The 21,080-nt window shown below is 30.1% G+C and overlaps 1 long non-coding RNA gene across 1 annotated transcript; it reads left to right on the forward strand.

Annotated features, from left to right (window-relative positions):
* The first annotated feature begins 8,633 nt into the window (after positions 1–8,633).
* LOC148311729 (uncharacterized) lies at positions 8,634–11,611 on the forward strand. The gene is made up of 3 exons (XR_015837203.1): positions 8,634–8,743; positions 10,106–10,229; positions 11,464–11,611. It is a non-coding gene; the product is annotated as an uncharacterized LOC148311729 (long non-coding RNA).
* Positions 11,612–21,080: the final 9,469 nt, after the last annotated feature.

Consider the following 21,080-nt stretch of genomic DNA (forward strand, 5'->3'; position numbering starts at 1 on the left):
TTGCTTTCCATTAACTAAATTTATCAGTATTTTATTACTGAATCACAAATAAATTTTATGTATCTACTGAAACAACAAATCGATTATGAAAATTCATTATTTTTACTTCTTATTCGCACCCATTACAAATACAGTTTCACCTGAATTATAAATTAAAGGTGACACTTGAAGCATGTATTCAAAGTAACATTTTCGTGTAAAGCATACCGGATATTATTTTTAAACTGATTTGTGTGTTTAAAATAGTAAAATGGGAATTAATATTTTTAATCAGCGTATACAAATAACTTAAACTAAATGTGAGTGTTAATAACGATCAAAATGTCTCTATTCTGATTTAGTACCTAATACACCATTGGGTGCAAGTAAGGAAGTTTTTATGTAAAACCGTTATAAACTCCTATTTTTTAGCGGTTTTTATGTCTCAGTAACTCTGCCAGCCCTGCACTCTATTCTCATGAAGCACAGTGCTAGTGGTGCACAGCGTGCAGTGGCAGAGAAAGACCATAAATATGACGAATCCTATAAAAGCGGTATAAACTCCACCCATAAATGATTGTGAGTAAAAATTTAAATTTAAAGTAACGCTGCACCGACTACTTTTGGTTCCCTTTATGTGAAACTTTTGTTACTCGACTAACCGACTGAGATTGCAAAACTTCATCCTTGAGCGAATCAAACATTAATTCTGTACAATTTACGATAGATATGTAGTTTCGTAGTAACACTTTTATATCACATCGGGGTCACCCCTTTCGAATGACGGATGGTGACCGATGACTCTATAATGTCGGATTAACCACTTTAGATGATTAAATTGTTTAGATGAACATTTAATATATCTTGTACGCGAATGAATAATCGGCGAAAAAGCTCAGTAAAGATGAATGGGACATTGAGACTAGCAAAAGATTGAGATGAGATGTACGGTGATCTACTCGGCGTATCGTGTATCGGCGTCGGCGGAAAAGGTATTCTTCGCAATCAACAGTCATTAATTCAATTTAAATTATTATCATTATTTAGTTTTTTAATCATACTAGAGATATTTGGTGAGTAGTATAATCCTAAAGAAATTCAACTTAAAACTACACACTGAAAACTTTTTATGAATTAGTTAATAGATTTACATAAAAAGTAAACTTACTGGTCGATTAAAACCATGTGTTTCACTCTAATAACTTTCACATAATACAGCATCGATGTTTTAGAACACCATACTACTATTGACATGTAATTTAACATTTCGTATAATAATAATATGTAATCTTTGCTCTTTCTTTTAGTAGTTAATGACTTGTTAGATTTCACTCGTATTTCAGTAATGAGATTTTTGTGGCTCGGTCTATAGTCTATCTGTGACCATGGTCAATCTTTTATTTTATTTATTAGTTTAGTTATATAAAAATCTGAATATTCAATGTAGTTGCAACAATGTTCTCTATTTATAAAGTTGTAAAAAACTAGTATTTTCCTGAAACTTTGCTTTTAAGTTAAAGTATTTTTTGGCTTAAAATGTTTTCTTAAACAAGTTTAAAGGATCATGGTGAGTGAGAATACTAAACAAACATATTAAGTCGATTATAAACCTAATACATGCAAACCATACAATGTGAAGATTTGTATTTAAGTTTTTACCAATGCAAAATAATGCAGGGAAAGTAAATAAATATAAATAAAATACTGAGTAAATAAAATAAGTCTGAATTCTTAAAAGTATGTTAAAATAAAGTCGTGAAATCAAAATAATTATTAAATTAAAGTTCAGTTACCTTTGAGAAAAATATTTTATGCGAATGATGCAATGTTAGTTCAAAATATCAGTATTTCGCACGTAGCATAAAATAAACATTAAAAATATTTATGACAATTTTTGAATTGAATCAAGTCATTTCAATTGAGTTTATTCCTTAATTATGATTTTTTGACGTAAGCAAAAAAAAAATTTCCAAAAAAAATCAATTATGATTTTGAAGTTGAAATGTTTTCAACAATGTTGCCAGTAGTGAAGGCGAATATATTTTCTCAAAAATATCCGAACCCCATGTCCTTCTAATAAAATCAACTGTCAATAAACTTTCAATCATAAATATCCCCTTATTTATGACATTGTCGTGGTAACAGCTCTTAACAACGCATTCAGAATTTTATCTCTTCTAATAAAATAAAAACGTGAATGAAAGAGAAAACCCAAAACAATTTTCCTTCGGCTTATTAGAGGCAGTGAATTTCCTCTCCATGTGCGGCGTGAAGCTGAGGAGTGAAATGTAAAAAATAGGCCAATAAAGCCTTCCGCAACCCCTGAAACCTTCGTCTTCTAATACAAGAGGGTGAAAAGTGAATACATGCTATCTTTGGGGTGCGTTGAATTCGATAGGGCAGAAATATATGTGGAAAATAGGGACTAAAAATCAAACACAAAACTCTAGGATTTTCAAAATAAAATATTATTATTACCTATTTCTAATTATTTAAAAACTTTTTTTTTAAATACAAAGTGCATTATTCATCGTCATGTTATCCGAAAATTTAGTGACGACAAGATCATTATTGTATAAATTCAATTCAACTGTACGGATGATACAGACAGTTAGTTTGAATAAAAACACGTAATACTTTACTTTGACAAGAAAAACTGAATGAAATACTCTTTAAAACAGAAACGTAACTTATTAAAAAATAATCTAAGGAGTTGAAATAAAAACGTTGCATTATATCTCTATTTGTTGGACAAAAATATATTAATATGTGACAGATGATTAATATACATTTAATTACAATAGATGAATCGTAAATTATTTTATATGAACTCAAATGAAGAAGTTTTATGTAACGGGAATATAAGAGTTTGGGTATTTGCAGAACTGAAGAACCGTAATTGGGTGGTGAAAGTGATAATTTTAAACAGTGTGTTACATTCCCCATTTTACCTATGAAAACCACATTACTAAAATTTAGGAAAGTTGAATATATGCTTCAACTACAAACATCAGTAGTATGTCCTGTAAATACTTCCACTTTTCCATCTCAATACACTTCTTTATGTATGTTGAAACATAAATTCAATTTTGATATACTCGCAAATAGCCACGAAGCGAAATAAATCTAGTATTTTAACAATAATTTAGTAAAATAAAATTACATAGATGTTATTTTATTCTATAAAATGCAGTCCCACCAAGAAACGTCAGTACAAAACTTAAATCTAATCGTTTAGTAGCAATAAAAATGTTATGAATATATTACATGAATTTTCAGTAACATATTTATAAATATAGTAAAGGTTTTAACTTCCCCTAGATTTATACCTCGAAGGATATGTATCATGGACATCTCATAGAATTGTTTTTAAAATTATAATGAACGCGTAGTTTCATGATTTGTCTGATGTTATTGAACTCGTGGCCTCATGAATACTTAAAAACTTACAAACCGTCGGACAAAAGAGGCTGATCTTTTTTATCGTCTCGTGAAAAACAGCCTCCGCGCGATTTACGCGGGTGAAAAGAAAGGCACTTTAAATATAACATTACTTAGTTTCTTTGAGAAGTTGTGTACCATCACTCAGTTAGATAAGGACGAGTAAAAAGTGTTCAAGTAATGTTTAAAGGAAAGTGGGAAATTTGTTTTTCGACCAAAATCTACAAAAAAAAAATTGTAACATTTTTTCTAATACATTTGGTCACTTCTCAACATCATTGACGTTGTTTTTTATTTAAGAAACTGCGAGAGTGACATTTTGAAAAGTTTCAAGTTTTATTTGAGAAATAAATGTTCATATGAGATATAAATGTTTATTTTAGTTAAACATTGTTATATTGGTTTTTATGTTACTTTCTCGCTGTGTCAATACTTTTGAAACCAGACATTTCAGTTGCCATTGCAGAGTGTTTATTCATCAATTTTATAAATTTTATTATTTCTATACCAATAATTTCATGTTTTCTCTCACATTTCTTTTCTTCCACGTGCAAAACGAGCCTTTTTAGTTCAAATAAATACATTATTTGTTAAACGTATGAACACAATAATAATCCTTTGATTATATTGGTAACGTAATTAAGGGTTTTTCTTTTAAATCATAATTATTTATATTGAATATTATTCCAATGCATTTCATTTTATTTTTTATTATTTTATTATAAGAGACGGTAAGGTTAAAAAATAACATAATGTTTAGTGTGTTCTAACACTGAATAAGTTCTCTTAATCCTCTTATATCTCTAAAATCTCCTAAAATCCATAAATCTTGATAACAATCCCCTCCCAGAGATTATTATCCAGATTTTTTATTATCACTACAACAAAGATAAAAGTTTCAATAAAAGTCCAGGAATTTACAGGGCTTGCAACATCTCATTCGTTAATTTAAGTGATTAACTTAAATTAACGAATAAGAGTATGAAATAATACTTTTTGACATGCATGAATAAATATTTCAGCTCTAATTTCACACAAAATTTCAGAAGAAGGCAGAACTGAAAATGTGGTTGTGAAATAAAAATTAAGTTTATGTTTGAAAATACCTGTATTCATTTTTTTATGTAAACTTCACATAATTTTTAAAAATGTTGCCATTAATTTTTAAAATTAATTGTATGATAAAATAATTTTCTAGATACATCCCAATAACATTTATTGTGTTTTTTTTTCTTTTGGCAATAATTTATATTTTTATTTATAAATATAACTAAAGTATATACGGTAGTCAGAAGTAAATTTCGTTTGATGATAAACATAATGTACGTGCCTCTTTCAAAAGTAAATAGATTATATCTTGTCGCTAAGCAGATATTTGGAAAATAATTATTTGTTACCGAATACAAAATGAGAACATAATTGCAAGTGTTCTTGAATCTAACTAAAAGTTTCCGTGCAAACTTTCTCAATAAATATTTGATACTGTTTTCAGACGAGGTGAACGAGTACTTTGAAATTAGTGGCATACATCCGAATTCTGTGGATACAAACACAAAATGCTTTATGATTATTGTTTTAGTCTTATGTTATTCAATAGAAAATTGTGAATTATTCAGAGGTTATTTTTACTTTAATAAACGAAGAATATTAGAATTATATTGCATTAATCAACAATTATTTAACATTTGAAAGTATCATAAAAATGTCGAATTTTAAAGAAAATATTAATGATCAATATCAAATATAACAATTATCACAATGTGATTTTTCTTATTTCTTATTTTGTGGTTATAACATAATAAAAAATAATAAGTTCCTCACTAAATATTGATTTAAATTTAACCCATAACCGAGAAGAATGGACAAGAATTGTGCACTTTAGTGATCATTTTCTGGAATGTCAGTCATGAGTGACTGATATTCCAGAAAAATGTCGACTCTTAGTATGAAGCAATAAAATAAACTTAAAACGTATTTTATAAAACACATCGTAAAAAAATATTGTAAATACTTTGAACAGTCAAAAACTTCTAAAGCTTGTAAGTTTTTTATTTATCATCAGCGTGAAAAGCTCATAAATAACAAAGTAATAAATAAAAAGAAATACTATTACACCCCTCAAACAAACTGTAGACAGAAATGTATTTGATAATTTACGGGGAGTATTTAGGCTTCCTTACTTTTGGGTATTCTACCCATTTCAAAATAGTGTAGAAGTTTGTGACTGGACTTGCGGTAACTGTCAAAATAAATAACCTCATTGAGTTTGTCACTCTCCAAATTGTAACATTTTAAATTAAAATAAATTTTAAATTGGATGAGTTTTTTTTAAGTTTAATACAACTTACTACTTTAAAAAATCACGAGAATTTTAAATGCTGTACACCCCCAATAATCAGAATCGTTCATTTAAAAACACATGATTTTTTTCTTATAAAAAAAGCAAATAATTCAGCTTTATCGTATTTGATTGCATAAACAATTCTCTTTCATTAAAATTTTATAAAAAAATATTGTAGAATCTGTCCTCGGCACGGGAAAATTCAGTGAGGGCTCATTATTGCTATGACTTATTTGCAATTATGTACGTATTAAATAAAATAAATAAATAAACTTCTTTTGAGTACATTCAAAACCATCCATATGTCAATTTCTCAGCCTAAAAAAATTGTATCTATTAAGGAGCTTATAATCTTCGAATCATGGAAAGATTTAAAACTTTGTAATTATTTTTATTTGTGTGACAGTGACGAACATCAAAAAAGCATCTCTTATACAATATTTAATCAAACTAAGGAATTGCTATAATTAATTATATCAATTGATATAATTCAGTTCAACCGCTTACAATGAAACATGGAAATTATTTAATCATATTGACTAAATAATACTCGTACTTAATCTGGAATCACTGTAAATACATAATTTTACTAAATTATATTGAATAATAACACAAGCATGCTAATATTTGATTCACTGTGGGAGTCCGGGACATAATATGCCGCTAATTTCATGAAACATGGTTATTTATTGAATAGCGGTTCGCAACTTGCGGCCGTGATGATCACCCACAAACGGAAATAATATTATTATTCTGAATAGAAAACAAATATTTTGTTGCGACAAATATAATATTTATTTTAATTTAACGTAAATAAAAAAAAGGCATTCATAGTGTAACAAAAAGTTACACAATTATACAGTCATTCATACAGGCCGGATAGATTTTATTGTACTAATGGAAATTCTGTTCTGTTGAACCTAAATCATCAAATTAAGACATGAACACATCAATGCATAAAACTAATGCATAAAAGTGTATTAAAATTATTTACAAACGTTTATTTGAAACTTGTATATGTAGATTCGGGTTATGGTACCGATGTTAGTGTTGTTAATGTTGTTAATTATAAATCAAAACTCTAGAGTTAGACGAACCTCGGTTCGTCTCCCAGTCTGCTACGACTCTTTTTTTTCAAAGACAAGACACTTGAGTTTACTTGAAAACTATAATGAATTGAAATACAATTTTTTTTTTAATTAAAAAATTTCACATTTAAAGTATAAAGTGTATAGGATTACATTAGGTCTAATTGACCTTGGTGAATTTATCCAGCAGAAGTTATACAGAAATCAAATCGAAGAAATTCTGCGCGACAATTTATTATACTGAATATTAAATTACCGAGTCGAAAATATGATTTTTTTAATTTGATTATTAAATACACAAATACAATTTAAAAACCATTCGATTTGATTTGTGTTTGTATAACTTTTAAGACATTCGTAACTACTAAAATTCTTAATCCTGGAAAATATTTCTCGAAAGTATTGATCCGAGAATCTCAATATTGTTTTACCAAAATATGAAAGGATTCAGTTAATATTTACTTTCTGTAGAACGTGTTGTTTTACAAAGCTTTTATGTTAAAAGCTTCTATCGAAAGCTTTCCTTACATCCCCAAAGTCAAAGTGAAAATCTCTTCTCTCTATTGAATTATATTGGAAACTGATTAAGGTATATTTCCTGAATCATGAATGAGGAAAATGCTCAATTTTGACGGGAGACTACATTAAAGAAAATCCATACGGGTTTTATACACAATAGCAAGTACGGGTTTTTTTTATAGCTTTGAGTGTTGTTTTCAACATCGCTTTAAATTCCATAACCTCCACTTATTCTTTTATTGCATATACCTCTATAATGGTGCATAGTGCATCGCATCAGATAAAATAGCATTAGGTATATATTACAAACAATATTCAAATAAGAAAAGCAATCAACACGATGCTTATTCTTATTCCATCTTTGAATTTTTGACTTCAATCAATAGTCATAGTTTGTAGAAATTTTATTCACTAATGTGAAGCACGTATTTCGTATTTCTCCACTAAATTATTTTCCTAATAATGTAATATTCCACGTGTAGAATGTATATAAAGTAACGATTATGGCTTAATACAACAGTCTTCGCTTTAGTAAGGTGAGAGGTTGCTTTAATACCGCCCTCATCAAATTAGGGGTAGAGCTATCAGGAACATATTACTATGGAGAATACAGAATACAAGGAGCTGCTGAAAGGGGTTAGCTATTTGTGTTTACATATATTGCCATAATAATATGTACCGTAATACCTCCACATTCTTGTATATAATACATTATGGGTGACATCGGCGCAGATACGAGTACACTCCAGTATTTGTGAAGGAATGATGCTGATTTCATTGTATACTGAAGTAATATGTAGATAGTTTTCTACTAGCTAATATAACTGATATTTCTTCTACTTCTTTTTATTTTTATCTGTGCGTTTATTACATATCTTATGTACTTGTATCAGTGTACTATATATCCCTGAAAGGTACTTTTACCTTTAGACTTTGAAATTATGTTTTATAAATATATATTAATGGCATTTCTATCTTGTGGCTAAAATTAGTATTATCGATTATATAGTTTTTGTATGCTTAGTTTAGTTTAGAGAATAATTGAAGTTCAACACTCACCGGAAATGTTCAAATAAATAAAAGAAAAATATGTTTTATCAAATTACTGTATCCGCTTATTGTAATAATAATTGTATAAATTTTGTAGTTGGCCGAAAAAGTGTCAAACGTGCGTCAATGGCGTCAATTACCATTAAGTTTGACCTTCAATCGGGGAGAATAAATAGAGACACCACCATTGCAACTACTATCAGTAGCTCTTCACTGTTTATTGAAGTATATTCTGCACTATACAGAAAAGAGAAAATAATCAAACATGAAGTTCTTCTCTTGTTTGTCGATCTTGGCTTGTGTGATCCTAGTACTGTCCATTGCGGTAAGAACATTTTAAACATAAATTTGTGATTTCAGTTCCCAACTTAGAATTTCTATTTCACATTATTTTAAAAGTATTGTACACAGTTTTTAGCGTTTTTTGTAATAATATGATGGTTATCATTTTCCAAAACCTGTCTTTTTTAGAACAGCTTGTTTCGTGTTTTCAGCTGAAAATGAAAACGTTCGTTTTCATTTTTAGCAGCAGTAACACAGTCAAATAAATATTAAATCCATCCCCTTTTAAATTAGGACGCGAGTTATGTTAACTCTATAACCTTGTAATATAATCGCACGTTTAATTTACTTTTTTTGTATTTGTATCGCTTGTGTTTGACATTCAGCGAGTAAAACGATATATATTTTCATCTAATATTGGTCAGGAATCGAAAAAAAGTTAAATGATTACCGATTATTTCCACTTATAACAAAACCAACTATCAAACCGATGATTTTCAATGCCTAGTATTCGAAATAGCAACTTAATGTTCTTTAAACTCAGATAATTGTTTGACGTTATTGTTTTTTTAAACACCGTTTTTGTATAGAAACAATCAGTTTTCCTTGAAAATAAATATGTGGTGAACGATTGAACGAATTATTGAACGAAATATTGAAACATTGAAATCGAAACTGAAATGAATGAAAACTGAAATGAAACTGAAAATGAAATTGAACATCGATATATTGAAAACGAAATATTGAACGATGAGTGAGGAAAGAACGGTTAAACAAATTTATGAGGCGAATGTAATTGGAAAAAGGAGCAGAGGAAGACCGAGATAAACATGGCACGATCAGGTATGCCAAATACTTGAAAGTGGTCAGGTTAGGAGTCGTAACAATCGGCGGGTATGTATGAGAAGATGCATGAACGTGGAAGAGGCGAAGAATGTTTGCAAAGACAGAGTGGTGTGGCGTTCTATTCTCTCTGCCTACCCCTGCGGGGAAGCTGCGTGATGGTTAGTTAGTTTTTTTTTTATAAATATGTGGTTTTATTTGAAACAAATATTAAATATCTAAGCTTTGAGAATGTGCAAAAATTAAATATATATTCCTCTTTCCAATGAGCACAGTTGAATATTATTTTATACGTAACAATACTGGACGGCATTTATTGATTTTGAGCAAATGAGACTCAGAGAGCCGGTAGTTTACTGGTTAAATGATAGTTGTAACTTAATGAAGGCAGGATACATGGAGTAAGGATCCACCCTTTAAAATGGGCATAACACTCGGTAGATGAGGAGCATGTTAACGAAGGGTGCCCCTCCTATTACGATCACAATTGTAATGCACTTTGACAATGCTACGTTTTAACATTGTTAACATTGTTATTAACATTGTTATTTTTGATATTCAGATGGGCTCTCCACTGGGAGATAATAGCGGCAAGTTCGGCGGTGGCGGCGGTGGCGGCGGACCAGGGGGCGACCGAGGCGGAGACAGAGGAGGCTTCCCTCCAGGAGGAAGCCCTCCCCCCTTCAGTGAGTACAAACTGCTTCTGGCCCCAAGCGGTGCATAGAGCACCGCATCGAATCGATAATATCATTAACAGAGTGATCAGTCCTGCGCTCCGGATTCTTACATTTTAATGTGGAATTTATTACTCACTTAGGTACGTGAAGGAGTTTAGGGTAAAGGACATTACAGATATATGGGACCTAAGGAGAGGAAAAAGATAATTACAGTAATAGCTTGAACACTCGGGGTTGCATACGGTTACAAACGAGTAAGGTTTGTGAGCTAAATATGTATGTAACCGTGAAATGCATTTCATTTCGAAGATGTCGAGGATCGTGAAGTTTTTTATATGGCCTATAGATGGCAGTGCTGTCAGTTTTATTGATAAGTTCATATGAATATATGCATCAGCATCGCTTGTACGGTCATACTTACCGAGAAGCTAAAAAACATACGGCAAATTGTGTCATTTAAATGTCTGTAAATAGTCTTTTTTTAATTACTCGTATTTATTAAATAAGACCCAACATTCGAGTTTCCAAGTCTGATTCCTAAAGTAGAGAGATATTTTATTGTATAACAGTGCAATAATTATTATCCTAATGACTTCCGCTAATAAAATTTGTTATGCTATATATTTTTATGTCTTTATTTATTTCTTACTGTACCTACTGTAAGGCTAGTAAAACACCAAAAGAAAACAGGAAGTAAATGAACAATAGACCGACTTTCACCGCAGGCAATTTTTCCTTGTCAACCGATGTTTACCCAGTTTCGGGGATTAAGAGAACAGTATAAAACACTTGAAATATATACTGTTATTTATGTTTCATTCCGTATTATTTTTTGCTGTGACACCTTTTAATCAATCTTGCAGCTCAAAAACAAACGTTTTTTTCTTCTTCTTCATTCTTTTTCAAACACTCGTCCGAACCCGATGGTGCATAGGGGACTGCGTAATATAAAAGCAGTTTTACCGTGATCATTAGCACTTATAGGAAAGGTGATCAGCCTACAGCTTCAGGAACCTGTCAGGGTTATATCGAATAAATATTACAGTGAAAAAAAACACTTTTATTTATTTGACCCTCACCCCTGGGAATCGAACCCGGGACCTCCAGTGCCGTAGCCGAACGTGCTGATCATTACACTATAGAGGCGGACCAAAACAATTTGTTTTTTAGTACGGTTTTAAAGAATTTAAGGTTTATAGTATTAAATTAACTGTTTTGTGAAATTTCAATTTTTTTATTTCAGATACAACGTCCGGTTAATTTGCTTGTCGAAGAATCTGACCAGAGGCAAAAAAGAAATTAATAAAACAGGAATTTTAAACAAATTTGATAATTTTAAAATGAACATGCATAAAAAGTAAAACACTGAATTAAAAATATATGAAAAATTATTTTTTCTTTTAATTTATATAAGATCAGGCGAGTAATCTATTGAAGTGAGCCCTAATAAGTCGAAAAATTAGACACCATCATTGATCTTAAATCGATTTCTGCGACTTTTAATTCCATAAATTTGGTATGTAATCTATCCATTTAAAATCCAAAATAGCAACAACTTCGGAGCATTGGCTTAGAAATCAAGAACGAATATTACTTTTTCCATTTCTGTTATATTTTATTATTTTTCTCTCCATTTTATCTCCATTATGTCTCCATTTTATTATTTTTTGCCATAACTGCACTAAAATTTATAATATTTTTTGTTACGTTCCCGGTTAATCAAAAGTTGTTTTTCTTTAATACTACGTTGCCTTGGTTCTGGAGCCATGGCGATAGATTCATTAAAGGTGTTCCACAGGGATTTGTAAAAGGACTCCTAATTGGTCTGTCCGGAATAATTACTTTAAGTAACTCCGTTATTCTAAAAGCTCTTGAAAATACGGATTACGCCTAATTTTTTTACACTTTATAATCTTAATCAGTTATTTCAATGTTTTTAAATTTTATTTTTATAGGATAATTAAGATTAAATCAATTAATATAAATTAACATTTTGAAATGATAATATAAATTAATTAATTGTATCTTTATATTGAATATTTACATCCATTCTAAGATAAATATTTTGGAATAAGATGATAGCAATTTGATTTAATATTTATATTTAAATATAACCATTCATTGTTGGCTTGACGGAATCCATAATGATTATTACCATTTAAATGGGTTGTTAATTTACTGAACTGTTAAATTCTACCTTATAATAGTAAAATATAAATTTTATTTCATCTTACAAAATTGAAACAATTATTTATACTGGTCCAGCCATTTTGGCTGTGAAAATATTTATTCAAATGCTTTTGGAATAAAATTTATTTGTGTAAATATTTTTTCCGTGTCGTTAAGTTTTATTTAAAGGTCAATTTTTTCATTTTGATTTCATACGATTTTTTTCTTCTTTTCAAACATTATTGTTAAATACCTATATATGAATATAAATATTTTAGTATAAAACAATAGACGCTCGGTAAAGATATTTATTAGAATTTCATCACGATTTATGCTTAAGTTGAATTTTCGCGATATTCCATTGTTTCAACCTCTCAAAATTTCACCTTTCTTTAAAGATATCTGAGAACAATCGCTGGTTGTAATTAAGTGCAGATTTATCTTAATAACTTAGGCGTTGATTTTAATTAAGGTAAGGAATATAAACACGTTGATTGTTTACTTAAATAATGTATTCCCAAAGGGTATTTATTATACAATATGTAATAGATCATATCACTGTGTCTTGGAGTCAACCTATCCAGTAAAGTAATTTTGAAAATACTAGTTAAAAATCTGAATCTTTATTAATAAGACATAGTGACTATGTACATACGTGTAGACTATAGATTCAAATAAAACGTTTTTTTTAATGATATCAGTAGAGTTATATTTTAAATAATCCTTTAATTAAAGTTTATTTTTACCTCTGGAAAAATGTAGTGTAAAATTTGACCATTCCATAAAAAAGTCATTATTATTATGTAGATGAGTTTGTTAAAAATAATTGTATTATTAACATTTATCGTTACCTTATAAATAACTTTTTATTTGTATCTTTATAACAAGTCAGGTATGTAGTATACTCCAACATTACTTTTTGACTTATACGTCAAACGACTTTGGCGTTTTAAAGCACGTTGTATCTTAAAAAATATTAACTAGTTCATTTTTAACTAGTAAAAAAATTCGATCTTTTATCTACAATACGGACACTAAATATTTACTTCTGCATTCAATGCTCTAATGATATATAGTCTGATGTTTTTAGATAAAAATACAGAGACAAAAATATTCGTTTGAATAGTATTATTTACTGATGCAAAAAAACACGTTTTTTTCATACTTTAAGAAGTGCATAAAAGCTTTTGTGTCTTTTTAGACTTTTCATGGGCTGACAAGTTGATATTTCTCGGAGTTTTCTTGTCCAACTAAACCGTAATCTAAATGTCAGAGCGAGACACTGAGTAGGTGCTTAATCCTGACTCCATTCAAGGAGGGACTCACTCATTTGTGACAGCTGTTAACTAATTTGAAACTCCAACAGATGCGTCTTCTTCACTTAAGAAAGAAAACGCCTAATTATTTATAAAGAAGCGCAAATTTTTAGCACAAGGGATTTAGCCCCTATTTTGTTTTCTAGCTGTAAACTCGTGAATGAATATGGTGAACATCGATTCTTCCAACAACCGTCCTCCGTTAGTTTCTGGTTTCTGGATAACGAACCGTTACACGCTCCAAATGCCTTGATATATTATTTAAATACCTTTATTTTTAAACTTTTTTATATAAAATACATAAATCTTGTGTGTGACCCATCATCACATATGGGATCGAATGCAGAGCGGACACCGCAGTAACAAAAAACGCGCTAAGATCGTCAGTAATGAAGACTTTTATGAGCGTATCTGTCAAATAAGAATAGAAAAAATAAGGAACACCATAATAAGAGGAATATGCGAGATCGAAGATGTCGTAAGGTTAGGAAGGCAACGAAGGAGACAATGGTATGCGCATTTGAGAATAATGGATTCATCCAGACTCCCCGACAGTACACTGCACGGCTAACCTCAAGGTAGACAAGATAGAGGGTTAAGCATTGAGATACCTACATTGAGACACCTACATTTTTAATAATATTAATTTGTTATACGGACAGATTTCTTTTTCCATTTTCTTGTTTATTCTCATCATCTATCCAGAGTACATAAATTTATTTGTTTTCTTAAATTGAAGGTGACTTCCCCTTTTGCGAAGTAGTTTGTAGTTTTTTTTAGTTCTGCAACGGGAGGCTGCATCAAGATATATCAAGCTGTAGTTGCTTTTCTTTATACGTATTTTCTTCGTTGTCTTAAAATGAAATGTGTTTGCAATATGAATTTGTACATATTATATATTATTTATTCATATTACATATTTACTTATATTTCAAAGGTAAGATATTCCATTGTAGTGATCTAGCATGTATCGTCACACATGTGATTTATTTACTCGTACATTTAATATGAAAGCTCTAATTAGTCAAACAAACATGTAGAAGTTTACCAAATATTATATTTCATTTTAACGTAATACGTTAAACGATAGAACAAATTCTCACGTGTAATGAAGGAACACGTTATTTGATATTAATTCATTAGGCTGTTTATAACTCATTAAACTTGCGTTATTACAAAAGTATATTAGTAAAGTTGACGTATTGGCATGCAATACGTTTCAAGTTTGAGGCCTTATTATGTTCTTTTAAAATTTTAATTAATTTTACATTCCGAGCTGATAAAATAATCTGTATTTTCTCATTTCTCTACAATATTATTCATCTCTTATTGAGAACTTTATATTGCTTTTTGATCAAAGTTTGTAACTTTATTCTTCCCAAGAAAAAAACAGTTTCTATTTCTTAAGAATTCTTCGGTGATTCTTGGACTATGCAATCTGCCAAACTATGGAAACGAGAAACGCTCCCAGTTTGACAAGCTTCAAGAAATTTCTGAAACATTACTATCATTCATTTGACTCCTTACTGTTCATCATCTCATTCCTTCCATGAATACTTCTCCCCCCCCCCCGTACTGTTATTCTATTTAATAAATAAAACGTCAAATATACAGTTTTTACCATTTTATTAATTTTAAAAGCGAGAATATTTTATCGTTATCAATATTGTCACAGTTGACTGATAAAAAAAATATTATTTTTAAATAAAAGTAATTAAAGTATCCTCCGATGAAAAAAAGAACTTTTAAAAGGTTGTAGGAAGAAAAGTTTAGCGTATTTCCAGATCCATTAGCTTATTGAATTTAAATTCCGCGCGGATACAAAGTTGATACGCCTGTCGATTTCTCACTTAAATAATAATTTTCTCAACTTGTTCTTATCACTCCCCGACACGTGCTACCATAGACTAGGAAACCTAGTCAGTGCGTGCTACACACAACACACCCTCTCCCCCCCCCCCACCGCCACTACACCATTCTCTCCCGATACGCTTCTCTACCCTCCTGAAAAATTATTTATGGCGCGTCTCGGCTCCTCGGTATTGCAATCACGTGTATCAAGAATACAGAAAATATAATTAATAGTTTCTGACGGTAACACGATTAAGTATCCAGCAACTTGTTATATTTTATTATTTTTCTTGGGATTTTACTAAATCTTCCACAATATTTAATATGATTTCCATGCTAGTGACATATTTTTATGTGATCTGGAATAAACAAAATATTCTAAACTTTTTTTGCATTGCCAATTTTTATTTAGAAATAGTATGAAAAAATTACTTAGGAACGAATTTAATTTCTGAATACTTTTTAGAAATTTATTTGCGATATCGCAAGTTCGTTTGAATGTGTCATTTACCATATAGCCGAAAATCTATCAAAGCGAAACGAAAATACGATTAATTTAATAAAAATGTGATCCTTGAAATCCGTTTACCAAAATGTCAATTTTGTATTTTTAATCAGTTTTTATTTTAATATATTGTTTATTTTACATATCAAAATTATTTTAAATGAATTGATATAAAATGAAAAGACATTTACGACAACTTATTTTTTATCCAAATGAAATAAAAAAGCAATGAAATTTTCGAATAACTAAAAAAATATTATGAAATACATGTCCAGAATAATTTTTCCTAGGGTCAATTCAAATCATGATATAAAACTTATTTTACTACATATAAAACAACAACATTTTTTTTTTCAAAAGGTCGAAAACTACCAAAAAAGAAGATAGTTTTAATATTTCGACAATAGATGTAATATTTTATGCCACCAAAATAGTCGTAACTATTTTCGTCAAATGGCAAAACTATAAATTAATTTCAAAAAGAAATAATATGTTTCCATTCTCATAATAAAAGATTTAATCTGGCTATTTAAAATAGAAACTAGAAAAATGGGTCGTTATTTTAAAAAATACGAAGATTCGGTTACGAAGGAGGGTAAGAAAGAACACAATAAGACTCTGTAATCCGTGCACTTTGAAGTGGGGACACGCAGCGCACTATGTCCGCGGCACACTGGCCCACAGCCCACAGCCCACAGCCCGCACCAGGCCTCGAGATCCTTTAAGCCGCTTCACAATGGAACCGCCGCCGCCGGACAGAGGATCCGTTTGAATAACCGTTTCAAGTATGCTTAAGTCCTTTGAATTGTACGTCGGTGGTATTGTGTACTTTCATAGCACGGAAAATTGTGATTAAGCTATTAAAAAACCATTTTCGGATAGAAATATTTTTGTACCCGGTGTTATTTTATTGAATAACAATTTTTTTGTATAAATAGATTGCTGCTGAACAATGGGTACTCTATATTGACATTTCAACGAAGATGGAGAAGAATATGGAAGTCTAGGTATTTACAGGTCCTACGATCTGTCGAAAACTATTTTGAGTTTTATATACGTGTTATTTACACCATTCTACCCATTATTGACAACTACACCACTGAAACTTTTGGAACTCACATATATTATATTTGACGCAATTGACACATTTTTTTCATACGTGAGTTTTCATCACTATCTATGATTAATTTTAGTAAGCTTTTGATTTAGTAAAGACCCTTATTTAAATGTGTTTATTTATAAAAGAAAATCTTTTTAATCGATTTAACCTATCAAAAAAATACATTTACGCACAGGCATCAAATTACACCTTCCGACTTCCGCACCCGATAGTCCATCAAATCGACGCGTTATTAACTATATCTATAACTATACGGAGGTAAATTGATCAGTCCTACTCCCCCAATTATCGAATGCGCCATTGATGATGGGATATAGATAACACAAGTGATGAAGCACATATTTTATGATATAATTACAATATGGAAAAAGGAAAAGCATGAGGGAAAAGGAAAAAAGTAGAAACGGTTAGAAGATTCGGAGATGAATAAGTTAAATATTATGTAAGTTGTAAATATTGCTGGTCTATTTTGAGCCTACTTTATATCAAGGTATTTCAAATCATCAGTAATATTTGCGATAAATCCTTATTTTGTATTTTCACCAAAAGTATTCTCACCGAAAGATTATTTTTTATTTTCTCATTTTTACATTCCAAATTTGTTGAGATCACGACATTCCATTAAGTTTAAAAAAGGTAGGTTAAAAAAAAACTCATTTTCTAAATTCGATTACCTCGTGTTATATACACGGTAAGACAATTAGACTGTGACACTTTGATTTATGCTGGTAAAACTTTACGAACGAAAATACATGAAAATGTTTTAGAAATAATTATCATTCCGTCAGAGTGTCAATCAAAATGCCTTTTTCACCTTGTTCTAATCTAAAATAAGGGTTTCAAAGTATCGATGTGAGAACAAAAATTAGGGAACATAACATTACATTGACTTTTTAGAAAATGTGGTATCGAAATTGGTGAAATTTAATCTGGTTGTGGCATAAACATAGTTATAGATTTCGTTACTTACAAAAAGAAATCAAGTTACGAGAAAGTCGTGCATTGGACGTGACCAATTTAAATAAATCATTAATAATGTACCTCGCTTGGCACCTCGCCATAACACAAAGGAAAAGGTTGAAAGCTTTGATATCAGATTCCGGAGACGAATGCAAGGAGCAAAGTGGTTTGACCTCGTCTTGAATAGGAAAAGAAAAAGAAAGACACAGCAACTTCTAATAACCTGAGATAAAAATAAAATTTTAAAATGTTTGTTTATTGCGCACCGTAGTACTCGTATGAAAATAAACTTCACAGTTATTTTAAAGCTTTAACGGTAACTTATCTCGAACTCATTAAAACTTGTTATAATTATGCTCGTCTGGTAGGTGTATCGTATAAGTCTTGCTAATGCTAACTAATGTTAGAGGTAAAGTGTAATTAGAACATTCAAATATCTTGAAATAACCTTATATCTAGCAAAATGTTCAAAATCACATACTTAATTAACTTTATTGATTACTTAGTCTAAATGTAGACTATATTTCTGCCTATTGAAACGTGTTATTTCAATGATTGGTAAATTTAAACTACTATCAGCTTGATTTACTGTGATTTTTCCAACTTGATGTATGTTTTATCCTGTTTTTAGATATAATTATCGCGGAGATGAAGATTTCTTATTTCTGAGGACGAACTTTCTGAAACTTGAAGTTACTAATTAAAACTAAGGGTTTCAGGAGTTATAAGCCATATCAAGGTCATGACCAAAATCTTAAATGCAGAGTAAATCTTTCTCCACGCTCTTTCAGGCTGACACTAAGGGCTACTGTGAAAAATACGTTACGTTAATCAACTTAAGAGTACAGCCTTCACCATTCAGATAAATGTCCTTATTTTCTCACAGAAAATGGCAAATTAACATTTATTAACATTAATGAAAAATCAGCTTCGTTAATAGATGTTTATCCTAGTTACAAAACTAATTAAACAATTTTTTAATTCAAAGAAAAATATCCCATAACCTTCATGGATTGACAAATTTAAAACTTATTTACTTTGTTCTCTGATGTCTAAATTAAATGAAATTAAGATTTAAAAAACCCATTAATAATATGATTTATCAGTTTATAAAATAAAGACTGACATTAGATGAATAAACCGCTTGCTCTGGGGTATGTTGTAGTCATCAATGTATTTTATAATGCAAATTCACATAGTTTTCACTACATTTATAAAAAAATATAACACTTTGGCCACTGAACTACGTTCAAAAATATGTCTCAAATTGTAAAGCTTAGTAATAATTACTCAATAGTTATCTGAAATTTTCGAAACGAACAGTAACATTTTTTTCTGGTTTTAAATTATGTTTTTTTTATTTAGCATTTATTTGCTTTTCACAACTGAAGCTAATCTTCATGAATATAGTTAAATGAAATATAAAAACAGGACAAGTAAAGGTATCAAATAAACGCGGCAAATATAAGGTTTTGTCAAAAAATAATAAACTTTATTTGTCACTAAATAAATTTATTGGATATCTTGATTTCATGTATTAAGGTTAAAATATTTATACATATTTTATTATGAAAAAAAAGGGAAAATGGATTAAATAAAACTACGAAGGTGAACTATGTTCTTAAAAATAGGCCTTAGTTTCAAGGGTGTGGGGTAGTTTTAACTGTTTTTATCCCTGATCTCTCAGTACGGTCTTCTGAAGGATAATTGCGTAAATTTCCGCTTTGTTTCACACATTTAGGAGACGGTTTCACCCTCGATGGATTCCTTTTTCAGAACACCCCGATATGGACGTCAAGTTTAATAACAGGAATGGACTTTGGGAATTCAACATCAAAGTTAGTGAAAATATCTGACACTTTTCGAATATATTCAACTTGTTAAATTATACTTTGCATCCATTCATTTGCTAGGGTTTCGCCCCAAGAGGGATGTTTCCACGGTATAGAAGATATTTGTTTCGAAATATATTCTAACTAAATTTATTTTTAATCAATCTCGTAGGTCAAAATAAAATATTGTTTGCTGTTTACAATCAATATTTTTCTAGACTGGCAATTCAACAGTCAGGTTAGACATATCATTCGAGATTCGATTCCCATTGATCGCAACATTATTTATACTTGTCAGGCTATCCATCTTTTTTCTACTAACAATACAAGGACTATTTAAAAAAAATATCAATATTAAGGTACATAAAGTGATCATTTCACTTAAATATTTTACTTTCAAAAATTTTTTTTTTTCTGTTGAGATACGTATAAAGAATGTGGAAAACAATCCCCAGGGTTTAAATTTAGTCACTAAGAAATTGAGTAGAAATATTTGAGAGTACTAAAAACATCGTCGATAAAATATCATTTTAATGTGGTCGAAATTGTAAGTTAACTTACATAGTGGAGAATATCTTGATTAAGTACTACGTGGTAAGACGTAGCAAAGGATTTAGCTGAGTCTCAAGATTACCAAAACGCAATTTTGATTGTCCTAGCTTCAAATTTTATGCTGGACTAGTATTAGAGGAGTCAAGGAACTGTTATGGATAGCCCAGAGCTGGAAGGCCTTTCTATGGTGATCGCCAATATCCAAAGAACCTAATCATGCATTTGGAGAACTACAATTAGTGAGTCTCAAATCATAATGAAACTTTAACTTGAGCTATATAAAAACGTTAAAACGAACATATCATGACTTACTTGTGTATGCTTCTCAATTTTCCATTAAAAATATTTTCCTCCTACTGATAATAAGATAAAAGCCAAGTCCATATTAGAATACCTTCGTTTATGGTTCAATATACCGATCGAGACAATAAATAATACAATGCCGTAATGTGTACATCGACAGGCACTTCACAGACTCGCTAAGAATCTCAGAAAAGAATGAATAAATAAAGAATTGTATTTTTCTTTATTTCTACAAAAAGGGAGCGGTGACAG

The sequence above is a fragment of the Brachycentrus maculatus genome, unplaced genomic scaffold (assembly GCF_059751285.1).
Source record: "Brachycentrus maculatus isolate JH-2025_06_01 unplaced genomic scaffold, ASM5975128v1 h1tg000058l, whole genome shotgun sequence".
Taxonomy (NCBI): domain Eukaryota; kingdom Metazoa; phylum Arthropoda; class Insecta; order Trichoptera; family Brachycentridae; genus Brachycentrus; species Brachycentrus maculatus.